This window comes from Pinus tabuliformis, chromosome 2_1, assembly GCF_031772625.1.
Source record: "Pinus tabuliformis cultivar Carrire ecotype Pingquan chromosome 2_1, CPIR1, whole genome shotgun sequence".
NCBI classification, from domain to species: Eukaryota; Viridiplantae; Streptophyta; class Pinopsida; order Pinales; family Pinaceae; genus Pinus; species Pinus tabuliformis.
In genome coordinates, this window is record NC_142299.1 from 854,523,638 (window position 1) to 854,541,471 (window position 17,834).

Sequence of the window (17,834 nt, forward strand, 5' to 3'; positions counted from 1 at the left end):
AATAGTCCACATCCTATGCACCTGGATCTATACCTATACTATTGCCTATACTTGTACCTATATTATGTTGCAAACTGTGCATAATCTCCATGTACCTGATATCCTGCTGACCTACCTGCAAGACCCTATCCTATATATTTGTCCCATAGGAACTCCTAGCTGCTATATGAATTACTTGTATCTGCTTGCTAAGAGAATATGCGACCCTGTTCTCCTTTCCTTTGATGTATTTGATCTCAAAGTCAAAGTCATTGATCATGGCCAACTATCTAGCCTTCTTGGCATTCATATTTGGCTGGTCAAACAAGTATCTCAAGCCACTGTAATTACTCATAAATACAAACCTCATGCCAAGAAGATAGTGCCTCCACATCTTCAATCCATGTATGATCATTGCCAACTCAAGATCATGTGTCAGATAATTTTGGTCATGCTCATTGTTTCTGTGACTCATATCATACCACCTGTCCATCCTGCATAAGGAATCCACAAAGTTCTCTCTTGCAAGCATCTATACATACTACAAACTCTTTGTTCAGATCCACAATATTTAATGCTAGTGCATGTGTCAACAACTACTTGAGCTGCTCAAATTGGCCACTCACTCCTCTATCCATTCAAACTTCTTACCTTTCCTCTGCAATGATGTAATAGGATAAGAAATTTGTGAGAAGTTCTTAATGAGCCTCCTATAATAACTTTCCAATCCATGAAGGATCTCACCTCATTTACATTTCTAGGAGCTTCCCACTCCATGATAGCTCTTACCTTTTCTAGATCCATTTATATGCTCTCCTTAGAGACAACATGTGCCAAGTAATGTACCTCAGTCTGAAAGAAACTGCACTTGTTTAGTTTAGGCATACAACTGATGCTCTCTCAACAATCTCAACGCTGCTACCAAATTCTCGACATTCTCTTCCTCATTTTTAGAATATACCAATATGTCATCAATGAACACAATAACAAACTTGTCTAAATAAGGACGCAACACACTATTCATCAAACACATAAATGTAGATGGATCATTATTCAAATTAAATGGAACTACAACAAACCCATAATTCCCATACCTGGTACAAAGAGTTGTCATGTAAATGTCATCCTCTTTAATGTGTACTTGATAGTATCCTGATCTAAAATCAATCTTTGAGAACACTACTACTCACTTTAGCTGATCAAACAATCCATCAATCATCGACAACGAATACTTGTTCTTGATGGTCACTTTGTTCAATTGCCTATAGTCAATGCATAATCTTATGGTACCATCCTTCTTCTTTTATAAACAATATCGGTGCGCCCCAAGGTGGTACAATTGGTCTAATGTATCCCTTTTCAAGCATATATTTCAATTTCAACTTTAACTCTACCAACTTAGGTGTGCTCATCCTATAAGGTGCTTTTGATACTGGAGCTTCCCCTAGCACCAACTCAATAGAAAAGTATACTTCCCTATGAGGTGGCAACTGTGAAATATCTATGGGAAACACATCTCGAAACTGTTGTAGAACTGGGTACCTTCTCAAAACATCTGCATCCTTGACTTCCTTACCTTTGTCACTAGAAATAACACACACCCTTTTCTGTGACTATGCTTTTCCTGCATAGTTTTCACCATTCTAAGTGATGTGACTTTCTTCTTTCCCTGTAAGACTCTTGTTTCCCCATTGCCATCCAACCACTCAATGTCTTTGTGATAACAATCCACCTTGGTCCTATGAAGGTACAACCAATCCATTCCCAACAACATATTGTATGATCCCAACGGTAATACATTAAAATGTACTGTGGTATGCATACCATTCAAATCAAATGCACAAGCTCTTACCCAATGATGAACTCACTTCTTTGTATTTGTAGCCAACTACACTAACCAAGATTTTGCATGCACTTCTTTATTCAAACCACAGTTATCCACAAAGTGAGGGCTAACATAACTATAATTATATCTAGGGTCAAACAAAATAGAAACAACTTGATCACAAAGCTAACCATCCATCTCAATGATACATGCCTGATGGTCTGCTCGTATGTTATCTAGTGCTACATAGATTCAAGAAACGCTATGACCAACATCCCCAACAATCTACGCCTTCTATACACTATATATATGAGACCCACCACCCTAATTTTGTGGACAAACTCTCTTAAGGTTCTCCTTACTACATGTCCAACACCCCAACCATCCAGTATAATCACCTCTATTTTACTACTACTGTGACCCACATCCCTATCTAGCTACATTGAACTTCTTTTGTGGTGTCACATTTTTCTCTATTCTCCATTCTGAGGCCTTGTTTTTTCCGGCTACCATTTACCTTTACCTTTATCCTTCCCTTTCCATCCTTGATGAGATTCATTTTTATGATTTGATGAGATTCATTTTTACTTTTAAGTGTATTTGTGTTTTTTTATGTTTCTTTTCAATAGTTTTTGAAATAAAATCTTAATTTTTTGCATAGTTAAGAAAAAATTGGTCAATATTTTAATGTTAGTATTTTCTATATATTTATGTAATGTTAATTAATATTTCAATGCATATCAAATAATTGTCACTAAAAAAATAATAATATTAAACATTCGGAAAAAAAATACACATTTTCAATATAAATATGATGAAAAAAATACACATTTTGAGATTTTTTTTTGTCAAAAATGACATGTTAAATAAATGTTTTCTATGAGAAAATTCTAACAATTTTTTGTAGAAAAAATATCTTTTTTTTTATGAATTTTATGTTAAAATTTAATGGTAATGACAATTTAAAAAAAAATGATTCACATAAAAACTAAAGAGAAAATGAGATAATACAAATATTGAACATATAACAATAATAATCAAATGCTCATTCTTCTGATAAAATCTCAAAGTCAAAATATTACAAGTAAAACTAATGAATATCTCTCAAAATTGAGCTTGATTTGCAAGCATAACTTAAAGTTCATTAAGAATATCCTATAATCCATGTTCATCATCTTCTATAGCTTCATTATTTTCTTCTTCCACAATATTTTCTTCTTGATTTTCCTGATTGTTCTCTTTTAATGGATATTTCATTTCTGCAGATCTCCCAAAGTGTCATTTTCTATTCATTTCATATAACAATGGTTGAGGTTCCTTTGCCTTTTTTTCCACACATGATTCATTAAAATATCCTTTCCTCAAACCAACTTCTTACATTGCATCTGCAATAAATTGAAGAGCACTAATTTTTTGTTGAATAAAAGTGCATTATAGTGAGTGTTTTTCAATCGCAATGCATTTTCTTCCTTTTTTGTGGGAAACATGCTAGTGTTGGGCTTAATCATCAAGCACAAAAAAAATAAGTAATTAAATTAGTATAAACACATAAAAAATAAAAAAGAAAATATTAAATTTAATTTTATATAATAAAACTTACCTGAACAAGTCCACATGGGGTAGCTCAAGTGGCAATGGCTGTGGAAATTAAGTCTCACTGAACCGGAGATCTTGGGTTCGATCCTTATGCTACCCTCCCCGGAAATGGGGTGAATAACGGACATGTAAAAACTCGAAAATGAGAAGGTCCTACCAAAGCTTACAAAAAGAAAAAAAAATTACCTGAACATGAAAATAAATCCAAAACCCAATCTCCTTCATTTGAACATAAATCTATAAGATAGTTATCAATGCTCGCAGTTTTTGATAAATGTTAACTATCTCTCCCTTTTCATCTTTACCCTCATATGTTAACTTTCTTACGACAACATCAGGAACTAGTATTTGGCTACGACTCTTTCCATCTACTCAATTCAGAAGAATAGGTTTATAGCTATCATTTTTTGTCCAACATTCAACATGGATGAACTCACAATCACTTGATTGATCTTGAGAAGAAATAAGATTTTACTTTTTCCTATAACATGTCATAGTAAAAGTTTAATTAAATTTTAAATAATTTTTTTTTAACATTAATCAAACATATAATTTCAATGTCTTACCATGTAAGTTACATCCTTGAGTTTTCTTTTCCCTTGAAGCTTGTTAATAACATTCCAAATTGTGTGTAATAATGAAATGTCACAAATCTCCAAACTGGTGATGTTGTCACTTCTTGAATGCCCATAACCACTTTATTAAAAGATTGATAAGTATAAGTATCACTATCATATCCAATGTCTGGGAAATTCAAACCATGAGAAATGTATGCAATAACTAGGGCATATTCCCTTGTAGGTATGTGTTTTGCAATGTCTTCACAATCACTTTGTATTATTTGATATTGGATAGTGTCTAGCCCATTCCAAATGAAATGAGTAAGAGCTAGGATCAAGTTCAACATTCCTAAGATGTTGCTTTCTCAACCTTTCCAACTTAATTTTATCAATAAATATTTTGAAAGTATTTGGTACTCCACCTGCATCCTTCTTGGACATCTTTAACGAAATAAAAAAATATAAGTAATAAAATAAAATAAAATTGCATATGAATAAAATGAATATAAAAATAAATATACGTTTTTGAATGCAAGATAAAAATCCTAAAGTGTTGTTGTAGAACTTGATTCTGGGTAGTTGCGCACAACATCATCCCAACTCTCTTCATTCAACATTCTAACTATATGTTCATGTATCTTCATATAAATTTTCTGAATGAATAAATAAAATAAAAATTGTTGATATAGTGATATATATAACAAATAATACCAACAACAACATCTTATATTTAAAGGAAAATTATAATCCAGGAAAAAGTAAAAATAATTCAACAAAATTACGTTTTATTTTCCGAGGACATTTCGTCCAATGACAATTCACCTGACTTCACATGACATAGTATTGATTTGAATAGTTTGTCATCCTTCACTCCTTGCAATGTTTTCTAAGATGTGATAGTCATATCTCTTGGAAGTTGCTTCATTTCAGGACCTTTCATTTTATTGGTACATACTATGGGTCTAGACATTTTAACCTTCAAATTTTTTATGGAAATATTCTCCCACGTGTCAAAAATATCATCAACCAATTCCCATATCTCCACAGTTTTAAATTCCAACTGAAAAATGTTATCCATGCCTCTGAATAATTCTGAATTTACTTTGCCACCTTTTGAATTGATTTTTTCCTCATTTTGATAACATGTTTCCATATAACATTCATTTCGAAAACTTGAACTGAATTTTGTCTTATCCCCACCACATTTTTCTACAAAAACATAGTTACTGATCAAATAGGAACTAATACCACAAAATAGGTACTCGAGCCCAAAAATACCCAAAAAAATGAAAAAACAACCCAAAAATAAAAAGTGTTGATTCTGCATCACCATTTTTTTCAGAGTAAATTTTCAATATTTTTTAAAAATAACAATGAAAAGCAATAAAATCTGTTTAGTTTGCTGCAAAAAACACCTTGAAATTAAAAAGTGTTTATGCCAAACTAATGTCTATTTTTCAGGGTACATTTTCAACATTTTTAATAATGACGTTAAGAAAAAATATAATGACTCTGAAAAAATTTAAATTTACAACCATTTTCAAGCATGACATTAACAATAAAATATCATGTCTTTGAAAGGCCTTAAAAGTCCAACGATTTTTAAGCATGACATTAAATTTAAAATATCACTTGTTTGAAAAACCTTAAAATTCCAACAATTTTCAAGCATGGTGTTAAGAAAAAATATTTATAATTGTTTTCAACTATATCATTAAAGATAAAATATCATGACTTAGAAAAACATTAAAATCTTGACAATTTTTCAACTATGGAATTGAAACCGAAGATTATTACCACAAAACAATCTTTAGTTTTCAAAATATTTTAAGCATGACATGATGGGAAAAATTTATGACAAAAAATATTAAAATTGAACGCTTGAATGAACTAGTTATTATACAAAGAGTAATTTTTTTAAATGTTAAATGTATAGCGATTTTAAAATCTTAGCCTAAGACAACTTGATACATTACAAAAAAATAAAATAAAAATCAATTATCAAATTGACATGGATGTACCTGAGCTCAACCCATTGTAATGAAAACTTAAAGAACAACCATGAAATTAACACATTGTGGGGTAGGCTTGATTCATTATAACAAAAAATTTAAAATCAACTATTAAATTGCACATAATGGAATCGGGTTGTTAGACAAGCATCGACACGGACCCTACAAAATAATATATATATGAAAACAAAAATTCAAATATTGAAAAAAGATAAAAAAAAAAGATAATAACAAGTAATAAAAAAAAACATGATAAAAAAATCAAATATAAAAAATATATAATAATGACATAAAACAAACTATAAAATATAAAAACAATTAACCATACCCTATAATATTAAAATTATAATAATAATAATAAGTAGTAATAAGAAAAAAAACATGACAAAAAAAATAAAATATAAAAAATATATAATAATGACATAAAAAAAAACTATAAAATGTAAAAACGATTAACCATACCATGTAAAATAAAAACGAGTAGAATAAAATAAAAACCAAATTAAAAAATTAAAATTAAAAAGTACAAAAAGAAAATACAACAATAAGATAAAAAAAATTCCCTGTCCACCTCGAGGCCTGACCGGTAGGGGTGGCAAGGGGATGATTCCTAACAAAATATAAATTAAATATCAAAAAATATATAAAAATAAAAATAAAAACAAAACGAAACCACAAAAATGTAAAAAAAAAGATATCAGAATTAACTTGTAAAACTAAAAAAAAAAAATAAAACAAAAAAAATTAAAAATATAAAAAAGGCACAAAAAATTAAAAAGTATATATAATTTAAGATTTTTTTTTTTTTTTTTTTAAGTTAAAAATATAAAATATAAAATAAAAACATCATTTAAAAAAAATGTTGAATAATTACCAGAAAGTAAATTAAATAAAAGAAAATTATATATATATATATATATATATATATATATATATATATCAAACATTTTCATTTTTTTATTTTTGTTTTGTATTGTTTTTTTTTTCGTTAGTTTTTTATTCAATATTTTTATTTTTACGAGTTAATTTTGGTTTTTTATTACATTTTTATAGGTTTTTTGTTTTTTTGTTTATATATATATATATATATATATATATATATAGTATTTGATTTTTTGTGTCATGTTTTCTTATTTTTATTTTTATGTTTTATTACTAACATGAAAATCACTGACATTTAAAAAAAATTATCGACACTTAAGTCATTAGAAAATTTAAAGTATAAAAACTCAACACTCTAAACAAAAAGGGTTGATGCTCATTAGCACTTTTCAAAATCAAGATAAAATCACTAACAAAAAAAAAGTTTATGCTTGATACATAAAAAAATTTAAAGTGTCAAAAGTAAGCCCTCTAAAAAAATGTGTTATGCTGCATCAACACTTTTTAAAATTAACATGAAAATCACTAACATTTAAAAAAATTGTTCATACTTGATACATAAAAATATGCTAAAAAAAAGGTGTATTCTAAATCACCATTTTTCAAAATCGAGTGATTTTTTGATACCTCAAAAAAACGGGTACTAGGTCATTTTCTCATTTGATTGTAACTATGTTCAAATTCATCATGCATAAATTTGACCCTTTGGATGAAAGTCCTAGACTTGTTAAACCAACACAAATGATTCATTTCACTATTTCAAAAAGAGAGCTATTAGGATATTCCTCGATCAATTGTTTTTTGATCTCTGTTGAATGGTTCCCTCCAATTACATAATATTTGTATTCAAAACATTGTGTCCTGTTAAATGGCTCTTTGTTGGCAACATGATTTGGATCAACAAGAAACACATAATCCACCACATGTGCATATGGATTGTATCGGAACAATGTTTTCAACTTATGGACATGTAGGTGATGTACCTTTCTAATTTGATATTGAGATTGTCCTTCATCTATCTTATATAATTAGTTGACATTTAGATAAAATGTTTTCCCACCAATAATTAATTTATTATTCATCAAGTGATCTCGAATGACATTTTGTTTTGTTCTAATAATTTCATCCTCTAAATCAACACTTGGTGTTATGATTTCTTTGCTTCCTTTAGAAATTTCACTTTGATGTTCATTGTTGCCCATGATTTTAATAGATTGACCAACTTTTGACTTCTTCTTCTTATTTGTTAACATACCTTCTATATAAACAATCTCTTCATCATCAACTAGAAGAGAGACATTTGTGGCCATTTTTATTTCTGATGTTTTATTTCTTTTCTCCTTTTGAACAACAATTCTAATCTCGTCTTCACTAATGGTAACATAATTTTCAGCTTCAGTTTTGACATCTACAAAAACAAGGGATTCTTTGATGATCCCCTATATGTGCCATTGCAGTGTCATGGATTATTGCTTTTTGCTTCCTACTTTTGTCTCTGTATGAAAACTGTTGATCACATTCATAATATTTGGCTCTAGAAAATAAATACCCCCTAACACCATTGAAAGACTCTCAGCAAAATCCTATGAAACAAAATACAATATGTCAATGATCAATCATTTATAAAAAAAATAGGGATCCTTACAATACTGCATAACACATAAATATAAATATAAATACTTACAATGTTATTTGAAATGTTGGATGTGATTTCATCACACAACGGTGTAGATTCTTCATATGTGTCATACTTGACCTTTAAGAGACGATATCTAACATTTTCATGTGTCTTGCGAAATTTTGCAAGAACATAGATAGTGTCTACATTCGGCACCAAACATATGTCTCATAGTCTGCCCATCACCTCATATGGTCCACCAAAGTTAATTGTACTACAATATAGATAGATATGTGTATAATCATCTCTTTCATTATCTTTAACATGAAATGTAAAATTTGTTTTATTTATTTCCCGCGAATTCCTCCATTTAAGAATAATCTTGAATGTACTTGACGAGCTTGTTGCTTGACTTTTACGATGTTTTTCAGTTCGGGTATATTCAATAGTATTCATAGAGTGTCCAACTAAAACTTTAGATGATGGAATTGTTGTCCTTGTTTCAAGAAAGATTCACATAGTCTTTCTTTGATGCCATCTTCAAGAATATATATATATATATATATATATATATATATATATATATAAAATAACAATTTATTTACAAATATTTATAAATATAAAAATAATCTAAATTTAATGTTAATTTTTTTTAAACAATATAAATTAAAGAAATTATAATTTTTTTTTTTTAACAAAACTAAAATAATTTAATTATAAAATTTAAAAAACTTAGAAGCCTTTTTTTTTAAAGAATGATACTTATATATATATATATATATGGTTTTAAAGAAAAAACTATTTTATTTATTTATTTTTTTGCTTTTTTGAAATATAAAATCAATAAATGGATTTATTGTTTTGACATGGAATAGTTTTGTTTTTTTTTCATGAAGGAATTGAAATACCCCCAAGCCAAATAGTGAAGATTGTGGGATTGCTTTAGAGTTTGTCAAGTGTGGGATTAAAATTAAAATTAAAAAAATTAATATATTTTTAATATTATAGGTTTAGATTAACTCTTATTAATTGTGGAAAATAAACTAAAATATTAATTATAAAAATTAATTTAGTTAAGTAGTTAATGTAAAATAATTTAAATAGAAAAATTATTTTAATTTTGAAGGAATGCATTAAACGAAAATTTATGTGGATATTTTGAATAGGAAGTAGGGTGAATTTTTTCAAGACCAAAATTTTAGTAATATCTTTTCAAGTAAATTTTAGACAAAAAATTTGGAGGGAAATATTTTAAACGATGTTTTTGGAGGGAAACTTTTAGGCAAAATTTTTTGGGGGGAAACTTTGGAGGGAAAATTTTCAGCGAAATTTTTTGGCGGGAAACTTTAGAGGGAAATTTTCAAACTCTAAGCTATAAATTGTCATTGGGAGAGAGTGCATTTGTATCATTTGACATCTTCTGGTTGAAGGTCATGGATTCTTCTCATAGTGAAGTTTTACTTTCTATAGCATCGACATCTTTATCATGCAACAACTCTATTCATTTTGATGAATATAATAGGAATTCTTTCACTATGAATAGAGAGAAAAAAATTCCACTTGGTATTAATCCTAAGGATTATGAGAGCACCACTGACGAAGGGCAGAATGACGAATTTATAGTAAATAGAGAGTCAAATGTTCCACTTAGTCTTAATCCTAAAGATTATAAGAGCACCACTGATAATGGGGGGATGAAGGATTTCCAGATTTAAAGTTTCCACATAGTCCTAATCCCAGGGATTGTGAGAGCATCACTAAGGAAGGGGAGGGGGAGGATTACTAATTTCCAGTAAATAGAGATTCAAAGTTTCCACTTAGACCTAATCCTAATGATAATGAGAGAACCACTAACGAAGGGGAGGATGAAGAATTTCCATTAAATAGAAATTCAAAGTTTCCACCTAGTCCTAATCCAAAGGATTATGAGACCACCACTGATGAAGGGGAGGATGAAGAATTTCCTGCAAATAATACAAAAAAAAAATCAAATATTAAAAAAAAAAAAATCAAACATTAAAAATGTAAAATATATATATAATTGAAAAAAATACATATTTTCAAAAAAGTCATAATTTAAGAATTATTTTTAAAACTTAAAAAAAAAAAAAAAAACAAAATTAGATAATTCAAAGAAAAGAAAAAAAAAAGAAGAAAACATTTTTTTGACATTAAAAAATAAAACATTATGGGATTTTGGAGGTCTAAAATGGACCTCCTAAGAAAAGTGTACAACCAAAATAAATTTTATAAAGAACCAATAGGATTCAATATGATGATGTTAACCATGGGGATGATTCACCACTTTTGAAGTAAAAAAACAAAAAGATTAAAAAATAATAAAATAATAAAACTACTTTTTCAACTCATATTTTAAACTTATCTTTGTAAGGTTTTACTCTAATTTTGAGTGGGAGTACTTGTTGGATGCAAAAAATAATTTCTGATCCAAGGAGTACCCATGTTTCATACCTTCGATGGACCCTACTACAAGAAAAATGAGAAATACATGAAAAAATGTGATTGCAATCCAAGCTAGTTTTTAGACTAAAGCAAATTTTATGGTCTTTATCTATATAACTACTTCTCATACTCCAAATCTGCTTTCTTGAATATCTTACATAATGAAAGATGGAATGAAGAGGTGTTTATGAGGAATTTAGTTGTCATGCATGGATTAAGGAGGCATGAAGATGCTTTCTACTTAAATTATTCTGCCTATCCATTTAAATTCAAGCAATTAAACCCATAAGTTGCGGTTATGTTACCATAAATAAATTTCACTCTTAGTAGAGATTTTAAATTTCTAAATGCCCTTTTTCTTGTTAGTAAAGATTTTGACAATGAGGGTTTTCTTTTTTTAATGATTTTCCCTTTGACTTTTTAGTTTCAAATTGAAATTCATAGGCCATGAGTTTTTCTCTAGCACATTTTGAAGCATTTTTACTTTCAATTTCTTGAATTGAATGATGACACATGATATAGCAATTGCAAAATTTACCTAACAGAGTGGCAAGCTAAGAGAATGATATTGCTCCCACGTGGATGGGAAAGCGGCATATAGTATATGGATTTGAGTAGTATGGAAGATAGTTGTAAATGGACTGGTTTTGTAACAATGCAACGAACATTGTAGGTTGGCTTATCGCTAGAGCAAAGCCCTATTGCCAATGCAATAAAATCAAAATCATGACATGGTTGAGAGAAAAAAGTATTAAATATTAATGTGGACGAAATTCAATTATAAGATGGCTTTCCCTTATGTTAATTATATAGTAAAATAAATTATCCTTTTCTACAAGATTTTTAAATAGTCATTTTCAAATAAATTATTAATTTTAGGAATATTTTAGAATTGAATAGAAAGAAGTGAGTCCACCACACTTTTATTCAACCTCTTAAAAATCTATAAAAGTAAAAAAATACAACAAAAAATATGCATCAAATAAAAATCCACTTCTTCTTATATATATCTATATATATTCTTGACTTAAAACTGCTCCAATTGTTTTAGTTTCTCACTAAAGTATGTTATTGGTATCAAACACTATTTTACTTGTAGGTTGCCACATCATGTCGTCAATTAATGCAGGAGCATCTGGACTTAGGCAGCAATGTGGTTGTAGGTTCACATGTTGTGGCTAACATGAAATGAATCTCATTGACCTGAGTGGTGAAATCAATTCTTAGTAGAGAGGGTTGGATCTCTTGAATTTATCTTTAATTCAATTATTGTAATAATTAGAACATTGTATTATTTTTAGAGGCATATTATTATAAAAAATTATCTAATAACGAAATTGACAATGAACATAAATAATGGATTATATAAAGATTACATTCTCCGTGTTTATAGTGTTTAACAACTTGAAACGACGATAGAAAGGTATACAAATATTCTATTTTTAATCCAATGGAATATGCCTCTTAAATTTTTGCGCTTCTCCAATCCCGTATAGAAAGTCAATGTTTAATTTTTTTGATGGGTCGGCATTGAAGAGAAGGAAACAGCTGTTGAAAGCTGGTCAGGTCTATACAAAAATTTCCCTGCTTCTGCTTTTGCTTCTTAACTCGATACAACTCTCACTATTTGCATTTCACTAAAGGAAGAAATAATAAGTCCATCTATTAAATTATCATGAAAAACATGAGAATGCCTATGTTATCCAACTTAGACTGTGTAGTTAGTTAAGTTAAGTTGTGAAATTTGAGTAATATTTAAATTATCATGAAAAACATGAGAGATGCCTATGTTATCCAACTTAGACTGTGTAGTTAGTTAAGTTAAGTTGTGAAATTTGAGGAGTAATATTTAGGGGAAAGCCATTTCGAATAAATTTTTCCAAAGTATTGGTGCCTCATATATGTTTTGTTATCAATTTTTAAATTATTTTCTTTTTCAAAATGGAAAACATATTATCAATAACGAAATTTTAAATTAAATATCCAATTTCATCTTCAAAATCTATTATCCATAATAAAATTTTAAATTAAATAACCAATTTCCTCATTTAAAATTTTTAATAAGAAATATAAGTAGATTATTTAATTTCAATCCCATATATATTATTAAATGAATTTTATATTTTTAACATTAATAAATTTAACAATCATTCATTAGCATCATAAATTATCATCTATTTATTATAATTAATTTGCTTCATATAGTTTTTTAAATTATTTAATTTTAAATAAATGATATTACAATTAAATTCTATCTTATAATGTTTTTTTTTAATATTTATATTCTCGGAATTATTTAATTAAAAAAAAATCAAGTTAGTGTTATATATTTGATAAACAAACCAACAACATTATACAAATAAATTTAGAAAGGAAAAAAAAATTATTGATTGCTTCAATTCTTCTAATTGAATGTTGATTGCTTCTAAGGTTGTAGTATCAGAAATACCCAAGGGTGGAAATGAATCATATAGATGCTTCATTATCTTTAGAACAAGGACAATGATGTGGCATCAAATACTAGGGCATATAGAGTAAGGACCTTGAAACATTATATGCTAAGGGTATGGTTAAAGGTATGCTTTATTTCACTCTAGATTTCCATTTCTATTAATATTTCATGTTTTGTAAACACAACAGAGTAACTTTATGTGAATATATTATTTTATATTGAGAGGTGATTTCTCAAGATTCACATGGATTTTTTCTCTCCAAAAGAAATATGTCATTAATAAATTTAAAGAATTTAAGGCTCATGTAAATAATCATATAGAGAATACAATACGAATGTTGAAGAAAGAAGATAATGGAGTGTTTCGCGAAAATGAAAGAATTTCATAAAAAACATGGAATATCAAGGAAAAAGAATACCCTATACACACTTCAATGTAATGTAAGGAAGCTAGAGAAATAGTGAATAAGCATTAATATAAAATGCAAGGAGATTTATCAATGTGTTGGGTTAAGACATAAATTGTATGGAAAAGAAGAAAATGCATACTGCATGTTACATTGTAAATTTTCTTTTTATAATAAATCATTTTCCAAAAATACATCACATTATTAATAAGAAAACTTTAAATTATAAAAATAAACAAACCAACCAATTATATATTTGATAAACAAACCAGCAACATTATACAAATGAATTTAGAAAGAAAAAAAATAGGAGACTCGTAGTGATCACAACTCTAATGTCCATATTTCTGGAACTCCCACTTGCTATTATCTGCAACAATATATACATAGTAAGGTGTAAAATAAAAGTTCAAATGAATCTTAAAAGTAAACTTCCTCTCTCATTGTCCAACCAAAGGTAAAGTGAACAGAAAAAGCAACTAATCATTTCCTTAAAAAGATTCATGTTTCCATTTCAAAATAATTTCACTCTACTAAAATGCAGCCCTAAAGATTGATTGCACAAGAAGGAAGTTTGGAATACATACTTAATGGGCAGATTTGCCTTGTCTTAAGCCACTCAGTTATGCAATGAAAATGAAAGGCATGATTGCAGACTCCTGTTTCAAATATCAAAGAAAAACATATAAAATTTTGATAACCTAGAGCTTAAGCGAATAATAATAATAATAATAATAATAATAATAATAATAATAGATATTTTTAACATACCCCATGCAATTGTGCATTCTTTAGTGGTCTCAGTTCCTTGACTTGCCTCACACTCTATACCAATATGTACGAAAACAAAGATAATAATATTATTTTCAAATTTCATATAATTTAGGCAAACTGATTCAAAAATCTCCCCAAAACAATCCATCTTCTCAATTTTCTACCATTAAATTATATAAATAAATAGCAGTTATAGAGATCCATATTGTGGTTTCTGCAAATTGCACAATTATTGACCTGGATGTCTGCATACAGAAATGATTAGATTAAAATTGTGTTAGAATAAAATAGTAAATCATTCAAGTTAAACTAGAAGAAAGACATTCGTGGCCATTTTTCGTTTTGGTGTTTTATTTCTTTTCTCCTTTTCAACAACAGTTCTAATCTCCTCCTCACTAATGGTAATATAATTTTTAGCTTCAATTTTGACATCTACAAAAAAAACATGTTTAGCTATGCTAGATTGAACCACCTTAGGGATTCTTTAAGGATCCCATGTATGTACTATTGTAGTGTCATGGATTACTGTTTTTTGCTTCCTTCTCCTTTCTTCTCTTGTCTCTGTATGGAGACTGTTGATCACATTCATAATATCTGGCTCTAGAAAATAAATACTCTCCAACATCATTGAAAGACTCTTAGCAAAATCCTATCAAACAAAATACAATATGTCAATGATCAATCATTTATAAAAATTGAGTGATCCTTAAAATAATGCATAACACATAAATATAAATAAACATACTTACAATGTTATTTGAAATGTTCGATGTGATTTCATCACACAGTGGTGTAGATTCTTCAAATGTGTCATACTTGACCTTTGAGAGACAATATCTAACATTTTCATGTGTCTTGGGCAATTTTGCAAGAACATAGATAGTGTCTACATTCAGCACCAAACATATGTCTCGTACCCTGCCCTTCACCTCATATGGTCCACCAAAGTTAATCGTACCACAATATAGATAGATATGTGTACAGTCATCTCTTTCAATATCTTTAACATGCAATGTAAAATTTGTTTTATTTATTTCTCAAGAATTCCTCCATACAAGAATAATATTGAATGTACTTGGTGAGCCAGTTGCATGACTTTTATAATGTTTTTCAATTCTGGTATGTTCAATAGTATTCATAGAGTGTCTAACTGAAACTTTAGATGATGGAATTGTTGTCCTTGTTTCAAGAAACATTCACATAGACCTTATTTGGTGTCATCTTCAGGAATATATATATATATATATATATATATATATATATATATATATATATATATATATATATATATATATATGAGTTAATTAAAAAACACATATGTTAATTAAAAAAAAGAACAATTTATTTAAAATATATATAAATATAAAAAAAAATCTAAATTTAATGTTAATTTATTTTTAAACAATATAAATTAAAGAAATTATAAATATTTTTCATTTTTTTTAACAAAACTAAAATAATTTCTGTATTCAAGCTTCTATGATCCATAATGAATTAAACAAAGTCTTTCGGTAGAAATCACATGAGAGAAATTTTTGGCCGACACGTTTCGAACCAACAAGTGTGGTTCATCATCAGGACCAGATGAAGAGGCGGACCATGGCAAAGGCTTAAATAGAGAGCAATGTAGAGACATAATTTCAAGTAACGACTATATTTGAACAATAATGTTTAAATTATAATATTAATTTATTAATATATTAAAAACAAATATTATTAAGTAATGACTATATTAAACGACTAGTTTTTGAAAAAAATATTTAAATAATGATATTATTTCATTAATTTATTAAAAATATTAATAGTAACGGCTATATTAAATGGCTAGTTTTTTAAAAATAGTATTTAAATTAATTTATTAAAACCAAATATTATTAGTTCTTGAAAAATAATATTTAAATACTGATATTTGTTTATTAATTTATTAAAATATTAATATGTCACAACTATATTAAACGACTAGTTTTTGAAAAATAATATTTAAATTAATTTATTAAAACCAAATATTACTAGTTTTGAAAAATAATATTTAAACTATGATATTAGTTTATTAATTTATTAAAAACAAATAGTAATAAGTAACCACTATATTAAACAGCTAGTTTTTGAGAAATAATATTTAAAATAAATAAATAAATAAAACCAGAAACATATATATATATATATATATATATATATATATATATATATATATATATATATATATATATATATATATATATATATATATATATATATATATATATATCGATATAGATAGAGATAGATAGATATCCAAAGAAAAAGTAATCAATAAATAAAATGTGGCCAACAATAAAATATGGGGCTCAAGCCCATTAAACAAATAACAAAAATACTAAAAGGAGTTAAGAACGAATAGGATGATAAAATACATAAAAAAAACATGAAGAATCAAGAAAATAAACTCTAATGAAGAATAAATCAACAACAAATACTATAAAAAGGATGTTAATACCTACATATATAAACAAACAAACAAAATAAATCCCAAAAAAGAAGCCTAAAAACTAAGAGGACAAGACAGAGACCCAACTTCTACTAATATTACAACCATCATCTCTATTCAAATTATTGGGTCTTTTTTCAATTCTAGGGCCTCCCTCAATTTATGATGATGGAAATAACTAACCTTAGCAATAACTTGGGCCTCCCCAATGTAGATGTGATGCTTAGATTTATCTGCATGCTTTGCCAAAGCAAAGGAGTGGATCCTACCATGCTTGATGTTAGCAACATGCCCACGAATCCTTTGATTAATCGAGCGACCAATCTCACCAATGTAGGGAGTCCCACAAGAGCATGGGATATCGTAAACACCCTTCATATTCTTGGGGTTCACGGGGTATTTTATAGATATAAGGGAGCCCTGGATGGTATTTAAAGGCCGAAATGTTAAAGCGACCTTATGCTTCCTTAGGATCCTTGCAATCTTGTCAGTGGTCCCTTGGATAAAAGGAAGATGAACACTAGAAAATCGATCCTTGGTATCTCTCTTAGCGTTAGGACCTTTTTTAGCTTTGAGGAAAGCCTTAGTACATTGGTGTCTACTATACCCATTATTAAAGAAAACACTTAGGAGATGAGCTTTCTCTTCCTTGAGATGGTTCTCATCAGAAACTCTTAAAGCTTTAGTCGCTAAGGTGTTGAGAACACCAAGCTTTTGAGCTAGAAAATGATGAGAATTAGCATGAAGATATTGTTCCGTATGAGTTTTCTTACGATAAACCTGATGAGAGAAAGAGCCA